Raw genomic sequence first — 11,904 nt, 5'->3', positions numbered from 1 at the left:
TAGTTGCACGCATGTGTTGTGTGTGTGTGTGTGTGTCGTATAACCTTCTGTCTCCCACTGAGGAAATATTTTTCTTAAAAGTAGAAAGAATAATAATTCACTATATTGTTAAAATGGCTCTTAGAATTTTTATCCTGAATTCCTTGTTCTTTCCTTTACCAGACATTCTTTTTCTGCATCCTTAACCTTTACTAAGTCAATTCCTAGCCAGATATCCATCATTCATAAACCTTTCTTAAAACCACAGACTTAGTCAGGTCTCTGTTATATACCCTCATGTCATCATGTACATGTACATGCTGTATATTCATCACAATAATTTCCCACTTATTTGTGGACAATTTAATTAATGCCTTAATCTCATACCAATCTGAAGATTTCTTGAAGGTAAGGACATCTACATTTTCCCATATTTTTATCTCCCTGTGCTCAATGTAATATCTGGAACATTGTATATGTTAGTAATTATGGGCTAAATGAAAATATTAGGTATATTTCCTAGTTTTAATGTGTTCCTCTTCTTCTGAAGCTTTATAATATGCATTTTATCATATTCAATATATTATATTCCATTTCAATTGTACATATAAAGTTATACGTTTAACAGAACTTTTAATACAGAGCTCTTTATTTATCCTTTACTCATTTTTAGATAATATTTATGCCTTATTTTAAATTTATTCTTGCTTTACATTTTCAAAAAAGACATTTTTATTCTGTACTCATTGCTAGCCTGGAGATGAGAGTTTTATAAGGCTGATTTACCATCTTCGTAGTCTAATGAACCTTCATTTTTGTGTCATCTACCAGAATATTTTTAGAAAAGTTTCACTGTTAGGAGTTATAGCATGCAGAAGGTTTTGAATTATCTGTTATCTATTTGCTTTAAACTGGCTTTTTCACTTTTTATCTCTTTATTAGAGAAGTTATAGGTTTATAGAACAATTATGCATAAAGTACTGTTACACCAACAAAACCTTACATCGTTGTGGAACATTTGTTACAACTGATGCTAGCACATCTTTATATTTGCTTCATTAAAATCAATGGCCTAATTTAGGATTCACTATTTGTGTAGTGCAGTTCCACAGATTTTCTATAAAAACTATACCAATACAATATATGCAATTTTATGTTTCCCCTTTTAAAAATATTAAGTTACTTATTTCAGTGCTCTTAATTGCATTCACAATGTGTTACCATCACCAACATCCACTACCAAAACATTTTCGTCATTTCAATAGGAGACCTGTACAGTTTAAGCCTTAATTTCCTGTTCCCTACCCCACTCAGTCCCTTGGCAACCTTTATTCTAGATTGACTCTATGGGTTTGCTTGTTCTAATTGTTTCAAATCAAGAGATCATAAAATGTTTGTTCTTTTGTGCTTGGCTTATTTCAATCAACATGATGTCTTCAAGGTTAGTCTATGTTATCTCATATATAAGGACCTCATTTCCTCCTTATATCTGAAAAATATTTCCATGTTATCGCATGTATCAGGACTTCATTCCCTTTTATAGCTGAATAATATTCCATAGAATGTATATACCACATTACATTTCTCCGTTTGTCAGCTGATGGACATTTGAGTTGTTTCCATCTTTTGGCAAATGTGAATAATGCTGCTATGAACATTGGTGTACAAATATCTGAGTCCCTGCTTTCAATTATTTTGGGTGTGTATCTAGGGGTGGGCTTGCCAGGTTGGATGGTAGTTCTATACCTAGCTTTCTGAAGAACCAGCAAACTGTCTTCCACAGCACCTTCACCATTTTACATTCCCACTAGCAATGATTGTTTCTCTTTCATCCCATCCAATCCAACATTTTTTGTTGTCTTTTTTTTGTTTGTTTTTAATAATACAGCCATTCTAGCAGGTATGAAATGGTACTCCATTGGGTTTTGCTTTCATTTTCCTGATGGACTAATGATTATGACCATCTTTTCATGTGATTTCTGGCCATTTATATGTCTTCTTTGGAGAGATGTCTGATTAAATCTTTTGCCCATTTTCCACTTGGGTTGTTTGTCTTTTTCTTAAGTTGAAGATTTTGTTACATATTCTGGATATTATTCCTTTATCAGATATGTGGTTTCCAAATATTTTCCCCCGTTGTGTAGGTTGTTGTTTCATTTTCATGATAAACTCCCTTGAGGTGCAAAAGTTTGAAATTTTGAAGTCCCGTTATCTATTTTTTCTTTTGTCTCATGCTTTGGGTGTAAAGTCTAAGAAATCATTACCTGGAACAAGGTGCTGAAGATGCTTCCCTATATTTTTTTCTACAAGGTTGATAGTTCTAGCTTTCATATTTATGTCTTTGATTCACTTTGAGATGAATTTTGATTATGGTGTGAGGAAGGGCTCCTCCTTATTTATTTATTTATTTTTTTAACAATTCTAGATCCAGTTTACCCAACACCATTTATTGAAGAGGCTATTGTTTCCAAATTGAGTGGTCATTGCCTCCTTCTCAAAAATCAGTTGGGCATAGATAGGAGCATTGATTTCTGAACTTCCAATTCTATTCCACTGATCTATATATCAGTCCTTGTGCCAGTACCATGCTCCTTTGATTACCGTGGCCTTGTAATAAGCTTTAATGTTGGGATGTCTGAGTCATCAAACCTCATTCTTCTTTTTCAAGATAGCTAGAACTATTCAGATTTCCTTATCCTTCCCTTCAATTTTATGTTTGGTTTTTCCATTTCTGCAAAGAAAATTGTTGGAATTTTGATTGAGATTGCATTAAATCTATAAGTTGCTTTGGGAAGTACTGACTTCTTAATGATATTTAGCCTTCCAATCCATGAGCACATATTTATTTAAGTCTTCTTTAATTTCTTTTAGCAATGCTTTGTAGTTTTCTGGGTACAAGTTCTTTACATCCCACATTAGCTTTATTTGATTCTTTTAATTGCTATTGTGAATGGATTTTTTTTTTCTTGAGCTCTTCCTCTGATTGTTCATTGCTTGTGTACAGAAACACTACTCATTTTGGGATGTTGATTTTGTACCTGACCACTTTGCTGAATTCATTTATTAGCTCTAAGAGCTTTGTTGTGGATTTTTTAGGGTCTTATGTATAAAGGGTCATATTATCTGCAAATAAGGAAAGTTTTACTTTTTCCTTTCCAGTCTGGGTGACCTTTATTTATTTTATTGTTTAATTGCTCTGGCAAGAACTTCGATCACTGTTGTATTGCAGTGATGACAGGGTGCTTGTCCTGTTCTTGTTTCTCAACTTAGAGGGAAAGCTTTCAGAAGGGGTGCTGGATTTTGGCAAATAATGCCTTTTCTGCATCATCTGAGATACACTTATAGTTTTTTTCCTTTATTCTGTTAATGTGGTGTATTACATTAACTGACTTTGCAAAAATGAACCAACTGTGCATATCAAAGATAAATCCCTATGATCATGGTGTATAATTCTTTAATATGTTGTTGTACTCAGTTTGCTATATTTTGTTGATGACATTTGCATCTATATTCATAGGAAATATTGGTCTGTAGTTTTCTTTTCCTGTGATATCTTTATCTGACTTTGGTATGAGGGTGATGTTGATGTCCTAGAAAGAGTTAGGGAACATTCCTTCCTCTTCAATTTTCTTGGAGGAGTTTGAGCAGAATTGGAGGGATGCCTTCTTGGAATGCTTTGTAGAATTCCCCTGTGAAGCCATATGGTCCTTGGGTTTTCTTTTCTTTTTTTTTTTTTTTAACTTTTTTTTATTAATTAAAAAAAATTAACAAACAAAACATTTAAATATCATTCCATTCTACATATACAATCAGTAATTCTTAATATCATCACATAGTTGCATATTCATCATTTCTTAGTACATTTGCATCGATTTAGAAAAAGAAATAAAAAGACAACAGAAAAAGAAATAAAATGATAATAGAGAGAGAAAGGAAAAAAACTATACATACCATACCCGTTACCCCTCGCCTTCACCTACCACTATTTCAAACTGAATTTATTTTAACATCTGTTCCCCCTGTTATTTATTTTTATTCCATATGTTCTACTCTTCTGTTGATATAGTAGCTAAAAGGAGCATCAGACACAAGGTTTTCACATTCACAGAGTCTCATTGTGAAAGCTATATCATTGTTCAATCATCATCAAGAAACATGGCTACTGGAACAAAGCACTACATTTTCAGGCAATTCCCTCCAGCCTCTCCACTACATCTTGAACAACAAGGTGGTATCTACTTAATGCATAAGAATAACCTCCAAGATTAACTTCTCGACTCTGTTTGGAATCTCTCAGCCATTGACACTTTGTCTCATTTTACTCTTCCCCCTTTTGGTCGAGAAGGTTCTCTCAATCCCTTGATGTTAATTCTCAGCTCATTCTAGGGTTTTTCTCAGTACTATGATGCTGAGTCTCAGCTCATTCCAGGATCTTAGTCCCACGATGCCAGGAAGGTCCACACCACTGGGAGTCATGTCCCATGCAGAGAGGGGGAGGGTGGTGAGACTGCTCATCATATTGGCTGGAGAGAGAGGCCATATCTGAGCAACAAAAGAGGCTCTCTTGGGGGAGACTCTTAGGCCTAAATTTTAAGTAGACTTGACCTATCCTTTGTGGGGTTAAGTTTCATGTGAACAAACCCCAAGACTGGGGGCTCAGTCTATAGCTTTGGTTGTCCACACTGCTTGTGAGAATATCAAGAATTCAACTTGGGGAAGTTAAATTTCTCCCCGCTCTCACCATTCCCCGAAGGGGGCTTGCAAATACTTTTCCAGTCACTGATCAAATCATTCTGGGATTCATCGGGGGATCACTCTGGACAAACCAACAAAATCTCATGTGCTACCTGAGATCCCAAGTACTTATGACATTCAATCAAACTATCTACATGAGTTATATTATGAAATGCTCTAGTCAAAATCTAAATTTTGTAACAAATAAACATTTTTTGCTTTAGTCTCACACATAAGGTGACATTTTTAAGTATTAATTATCATCTATTTTCAGCACCCTGCAGTAATGACATTCCTTTGTACTTCCTCATGTCAAAACATTTTTAAAATTTGTACATTGTACATTTCACTATTATTATACACTCTAGAAATTCCTAGATTATACCATCTCGATCTTTAACATCTATCTTTCTTTCTGATTTCATTTATGTCCCGAGCCCTCCTCCCTCTATCATTCTCACATGCAGTTTCATTCAGTGTTTTAACATAATTGAATTACAATTAGGTAATATTGTGCTGTCCATTCCTGAGTTTTTGTATCCAGTCCTGTTGCACAATCTGTATCCTTTCAGCTCCAATTACCCAATATCTTACCCTATTTCTATCTCCTGATGGTCTCTGTTACCAACGACATATTCCAAGTTTATTCACTAATGTCGGTTCATATCAGTGAGACCATACAGTACTTGTCCTTTAGTTTTTGGCTAGTCTCACTCAGCATAATGTTCTCTAGGTCCATCCATGTTATTACATACTTCATAAGTTTACTCTGTCTTACAGCTGCATAATATTCCATCGTATGTATATACCACAGTTTGTTTAGCCACTCATCTGTTGATGGACATTTTGGCTGTTTCCATCTCTTTGCAATTGTAAATAATGCTGCTATAAACGTTGGTGTGCAAATGTCCGTTTGTGTCTTTGCCCTTAAGTCCTCTGAGTAGATACCTAGCAATGGTATTGCTGGGTCATATGGCAATTCTATATTCAGCTTTTTGAGGAACCGCCAAACTGCCTTCCACAGTGGTTGCACCATTTGACATTCCCAATAACAGTGGATAAGTGTGCCTCTTTCTCCACATCCTCTCCAGCACTTGCCATTTTCTGTTTTGTTGATAATGGCCATTCTGGTGGGTATGAGATGATATCTCATTGTGGTTTTGATTTGCATTTCTCTAATGGCCAGGGACATTGAGCATCTCTTCATGTGCCTTTTGGTCATTTGTATTTCCTCTTCTGAGAGGTGTCTGTTCAAGTCTTTTTCCCATTTTGTAATTGGATTGGCTGTCTTTCTGTTGTTGAGTTGAACAATCTCTTTATAAATTCTGGATACTAGACCTTTATCTGATATGTCGTTTCCAAATATTGTCTCCCATTGTGTAGGCTGTCTTTTTACTTTCTTGATGAAGTTCTTTGATGCGCAAAAGGGTGTAATTTTGAGGAGCTCCCATTTATTTATTTATTTATTCAGTGCTCTTGCTTTAGGTGTAAGGTCCATAAAACCGCCTCTAATTATAAGATCCATAAGATATCTCCCTACATTTTCCTCTAGCTGTTTTATGGTCTTAGACCTAATGTTTAGATCTTTGATCCATTTTGAGTTAACTTTTGTATAGGGTGTGAGATATGGGTCTTCTTTCATTATTTTGCATATAGATATCCAGTTCTCTAGGCACCATTTATTGAACAGACTGTTCTGTCCCAAATGAGTTGGCTTGACTGCCTTATCAAAGATCAAATGTCCATAGATGAGAAGGTCTATGTCTGAGCACTCTATTCAATTCCATTGGTCAATATATCTATCTTTATGCCAGTACCATGCTGTTTTGACCACTGTGGCTTCATAATATGCCTTAAAGTCAAGCAGTGTGAGACCTCCAGCTTTGTTTTTTTTTCCTCAAGATACTTTTAGCAATTCAGGGCACCCTGCCCTTCCAGATAAATTTGCTTATTGGTTTTTCTATTTCTGAAAAGTAAGTTGTTGGGATTTTGATTGGTATTGCATTAAATCTGTAAATCAATTTAGGTAGAATTGACATCTTAACTATATTTAGTCTTCCAATCCATGAACAATGTATGCCCTTCCATCTATTTAGGTCTTCTGTGATTTCTTTTAACAATTTTTTGTAGTTTTCTTTGTATAGGTCTTTTGTCTCTTTATTTAAATTCATTCCTAAGTATTTTATTCTTTTAGTTGCAATTGTAAATGGAATTCGTTTCTTGATTTCCCCCTCAGTTTGGTCATTGCTAGTGTATAGAAACACTACAGATTTTTGAGTGTTGATCTTGTAACCTGCCACTTTGCTATACTTGTTTATTAGCTCTAGTAGTTTTGCTGTGGATTTTTCAGGGTTTTCAATGTATAGTATCATATCATCTGCAAACAGTGATAGTTTTACTTCTTCCTTTCCAATTTTGATGCCTTGTATTTCTTTTTCTTGCCTAATTGCTCTGGCTAGAACTTCCAAGATGATGTTGAATAACAGTGGTGATAGTGGACATCCTTGTCTTGTTCCTGATCTTAGAGGGAAAGTTTTCAATTTTTCCCCATTGAGAATGATATTAGCTGTGGGTTTTTCATATATTCCCTTTATTATTTTAAGGAAGTTCCCTTGTATTCCTATCCTTTGAAGTGTTTTCAACAGGAGAGGATGTTGAATCTTGTCAAATGCCTTCTCTGCATCAATTGAGATGATCATGTGATTTCTCTGCTTTGATTTGTTGATATAGTGTATTACATTGATTGATTTTGTTATGTTGAACCATCCTTGCATACCTGGATTGAATCCTACTTGGTCATGATGCATAATTCTTTAATGTGCTCCTGGATTCGATTTGCTAGAATTTTGTTGAGGATTTTTGCATCTATATTCATTAGAGAGATTGGTCTGTAGTTTTATTTTTTTGTAATATCTTTGCCTGGTTTTGGTATGAGGGTGATGTTGGCTTCATAGAATGAATTAGGTAGCTTTCCCTCCACTTCAATTTTTTTGAAGAGTTTGAGCAGGGTTGGTACTAATTCTTTCTGGAATATTTGGTAGAATTCACATGTGAAGCCGTCTGGTCCTGGACTTTTCTTTTTGGGAAACGTTTTAATGACTGATTCAATTTCTTTACTTGTGATTGGCTTGTTGAGGTCATCTCTTTCTTCTTGAGTCAAAGTTGGTTGTTCATGCCTTTCTAGGAACTTGTCCACTTAATCTACATTGTTGTATTTATTAGCATAAAGTTGTTCATAGTATCCTGTTATTACCTCTTTTATTTTTGTCAGGTCAATGGTTATGTCTCCTCTTCCATTTCTGATCTTATTTATTTGTGTCCTCTCTCTTCTTCTTTTTGTCAATCTTGCTAAGGGCCCATCAATCTTGTTGATTTTCTCATAGAACCAACTTCTGGTCTTATTGATTTTCTCTATTGTTTTCATGTTCTCAATTTTATTTATTTCTGCTCTAATCTTTGTTATTTCTTTCCTTTTGCTTGCTTTGGGGTTAGTTTGCTATTCTTTCTCCAGTACTTCCAAGTGGACAGTTGATTCCCAAATTTTTGCTCTTTCTTCTTTTTTGATATAGGCATTTAGGGTGATAAATTTCCCTCTTAGCACTGCCATTGCTGCATCCCATAAGTTTTGATATGTTGCGTTTTCATTTTCATTTGCCTCGAGATATTTACTGATTTCTCTTGTAATTTCTTCCTTGACCCACTGGTTGTTTAGGAGTGTGTTGTTGAGCCTCTACATATTTGTGAATTTTCTGGCACTTTGCCTATTGTTGACTTCCAACTTCATTCCTTTATGATCTGAGAAAGTATTGTGTATGATTTCAATCTTTTAAAATTTGTTGAGACTTGCTTTGTGACCCAGCATATGGTCTATCTTTGAGAATGATCCATTAGCCCTTGAGAAAAAGGTGTATACTGCTGTTGTGGGGTGTAATGTCCTATAAATGTGTGTTAAGTCTAGCTCATTTATTGTAATATTCAAATTCTCTGTTTAGTTATTGATCCTCTGTTTAGATGTTCTGTCCATTGATGAGAGGGTGGAATTGAAGTCTCCAACTATTATGGCAGATGTGTCTATTTCCCTTTTCAGTATTTGCAGTGTATGCCTCATGCATTCTGGTTTGGTGTATAAATATTTATGATTGTTATGTCTTCTTGTTGAATTGTTCCTTTTATTAGTACATAGTATCCTTCTTTATCTCTTTTAACTGTTTTACATTTGAAGTCTAATTTGTTGGATATTAATATAGCTACTCCTGCTCTTTTCTGGTTGTTATTTGCATGAAATATCTTTTCCCAACTTTTCACTTTCAACCTATGTTTATCTTTGGGTCTAAGATGTGTTTCCTGTAGACAGCATATAGAAGGATCCTGTTTTTTTAATCCATTCCACCAGTCTATGTCTTTTGATTGGGGAGTTCAGTCCATTAACACTTAGTGTTATTACTGTTTGGGTAGTACTTTCCTCTACCATTTTGCCTTTTGTATTTTATATATCATATCTAATTTTCCTTCTTTCTACACTCTTCTCCACACCTCTCTCTTCTGTCTATTCATATCTTTCTCTAGTGCTCCCTTTAGTATTTCTTGCAGAGCTGGTCTCTTGGTCACAAATTCTCTCAGTGACTTTTTGTCTGAAAGTGTTTTAATTTCTACCTCATTTTTGAAGGACAATTTTGCTGGATATAGGAGTCTTTGTTGGCAGTTTTTCTCTTTTAGTGATTTAAATATATCATCCCACTGTCTTCTTGCCTCCATGGTTTCTGCTGAGAAATCTACATAGTCTTATTGGGTTCCCCTTGTATGTGATGGATTGCTTTTCTCTTGCTGCTTTCAAGATCCTCTCTTTCTCTTTGACCTCTGACATTCTGACTAGTAAGTGTCTTGGAGAACGCCTATTTGGATCTATTCTCTTTGGGGTGTGTTGCACTTCTTGGATCTGTAATTTTAGGTCTTTCATAAGAGTTGGGAAATTTTCAGTGATAATTTCTTCCATTAGTTTTTCTCTTCCTTTTCCCTTCTCTTCTCCTTCTGGGACACCCACAACACATATATTTGTGCGCTTGATATTATCCTTCAATTCCCTGAGCCCCTGCTCATATTTTTCCATTCTTTTCCCTATAGTTTCTGTTTCTTTCTGGATTTCAGATGTTCCGTCCTCCAGTTCACTAATTCTAACCTCTGTCTCTTGAAATCTACCATTGTAGGTTTCCATTGCTTTTTTCATCTCTTCCACTGTATCTTTCATTCCCATAAGTTCTGTGATTTATTTTTTCAGACTTTCCATTTCTTCTTTTTGTTCATTCCTTGCCTTCTTCATATCCCCCCTCAATTCATTGATTTGGTTTTTGATGAGGTTTTCCATTTTGTTCGCATATTCAGAATTAGTTGTTTCAGCTCCTGTATCTCATTTGAACTATTGGTTTGTTCCTTTGACTGGGCCATATCTTCAATTTTCATGGTATGATTTGTTATTTTTTGCTGGCATCTGGACATTTAATTGCCTTAATCAGTTTATTCTGGAGGTTGCTTTCACTTATCTTACCTAGGTTTTCTTGCTAGATGAGTTTGTTGTCTATCTGTTCATTGACCTTCAGTTCAGCTTTTTCTGGGCCTCTAGCTTAAGTTTTGTTTAACAGAGGGTTATTTTTCAGTTCTTGTTTTATTGTTTCTTGTCCTGCTTGTAAGGTGCCTTTTCCCTCCCCACCCTTAGGAGGGTCTACATAGGTATTACAAACTCCATCCGGGTTTTCCCAGACTAAATTGGCCTCCTATCAGGGGAAAGGAGTCACCTGTGTCAGTTTTCCCTGAGGATGAGACCCTGCAGGTTGAAAGACTTTCCTGTGAAGTCTCTGGGCTCTGTTTTCTTATCCTGCCCAGTATGTAGTGCTTGTCTGTCAGCAAGTCCCACCAGCAAGAGATGTGGCTCCTTAACTTTGGAAGGCTCTCCCTGCTGGGGGCATGGTGGAGACAGAGGAAAGGTTGTAGACTGGCTTTAATGGCTTCAAATTGCCAAGCCCTGGGGTCTGAATTCCTTGAGAGAGGGATTCCACCTGAGTTGCATTTCACCCCTCCCCTGGGGAAGGCACACGTGGGAGACAGCCCTGAAAGCAGCCTGTTTATGCGTATGCCTGGGGCAGTTTCAGTCTGTGTAATTCCGCGCTGAATCCAGAGGCAGCCAAGCCTCTATTGAAGCAGCCACAAAAGGCTCTGTTTCATCCCCTTTCCTCTTTTTCAGTTAGCCCAATAGGCAACCTCCACCTTGACCAGTTTCGCCTGAGCTGGGGGCCTATTTTTAGTAGTCAGAATTTTTTATTAATGCCTCAATTGGTGTTTGGTTGGACTCAGTCCCTGCTAGTGTTAAAGTGTCTTTCCTTTCCCTCAGGGAAGCTGCCTGTGGGGGAGGGGTGCCGGGCACCAGCGGCTTGGGGAACTCACTGTTCCAGAGACTCGCAGCCAGTCCAGCTGGTCCAGACTGGGGTACGCTGTGTTTCCGGTCACTGTCGTGGCTCCAGGAGCTGTTCTGTACTGTTTCTGGTTATTTAGTAGTTGTTCTGGAGGATGAACTAAAACGTGCACATTACTAAGCCACCATCTTGGCCTCCATGGGTTTTCTCTGTTGGGGAATTTTTTTTCTTTGTATGCTGTATGGCAGGGGACACATTTCATTATTTTTCCATGTGAATATTCCTTCATTGCAGCACCATTTGTTGAATTTTGTTTTGTTTTTGTTTGGTTTTTCATTTGTTTGTTTGCTTGTTTGTTTGTTTTGGGAAAGTGCATGGGCCAGCAATTGAACCGGGTCTCCCACAATGCAGCTAGTTTATGTGCTCGTAAGAATTTGCACATTTCATGTGTATTATCTAATTTATTGGTATATAGCTGATTATCCACTTTTTATTTTGGGGATCATGGTGATAATATTCACTCTTTCATTTTTTACTTTTGTTCTTTTGTTCCCTTTTTTTCTTTCTCAGTCCAGAAAAAAGAATTATTGACTTTATCTTTAAAGGTCCAAATTTTTGCTTTATTGATAATTCTCTTTGCTGTTTTTTTCTCCTAATTCATTTATCTCTGCACTACCATTGCTATTTTCTTCCTTTTACTCACCTTGGGTTTAGTTTGCTTTTTTTTTTTTTTTACCAAGTCTTCCAGTTTTAAAGTTAGAAATTTGATTTGAAATTATTCTTTTTT

The sequence above is a fragment of the Tamandua tetradactyla genome, chromosome 4, assembly GCF_023851605.1.
Source record: "Tamandua tetradactyla isolate mTamTet1 chromosome 4, mTamTet1.pri, whole genome shotgun sequence".
Taxonomy (NCBI): Eukaryota; Metazoa; Chordata; class Mammalia; order Pilosa; family Myrmecophagidae; genus Tamandua; species Tamandua tetradactyla.
Note: the sequence above shows the minus strand (reverse complement) of the source record.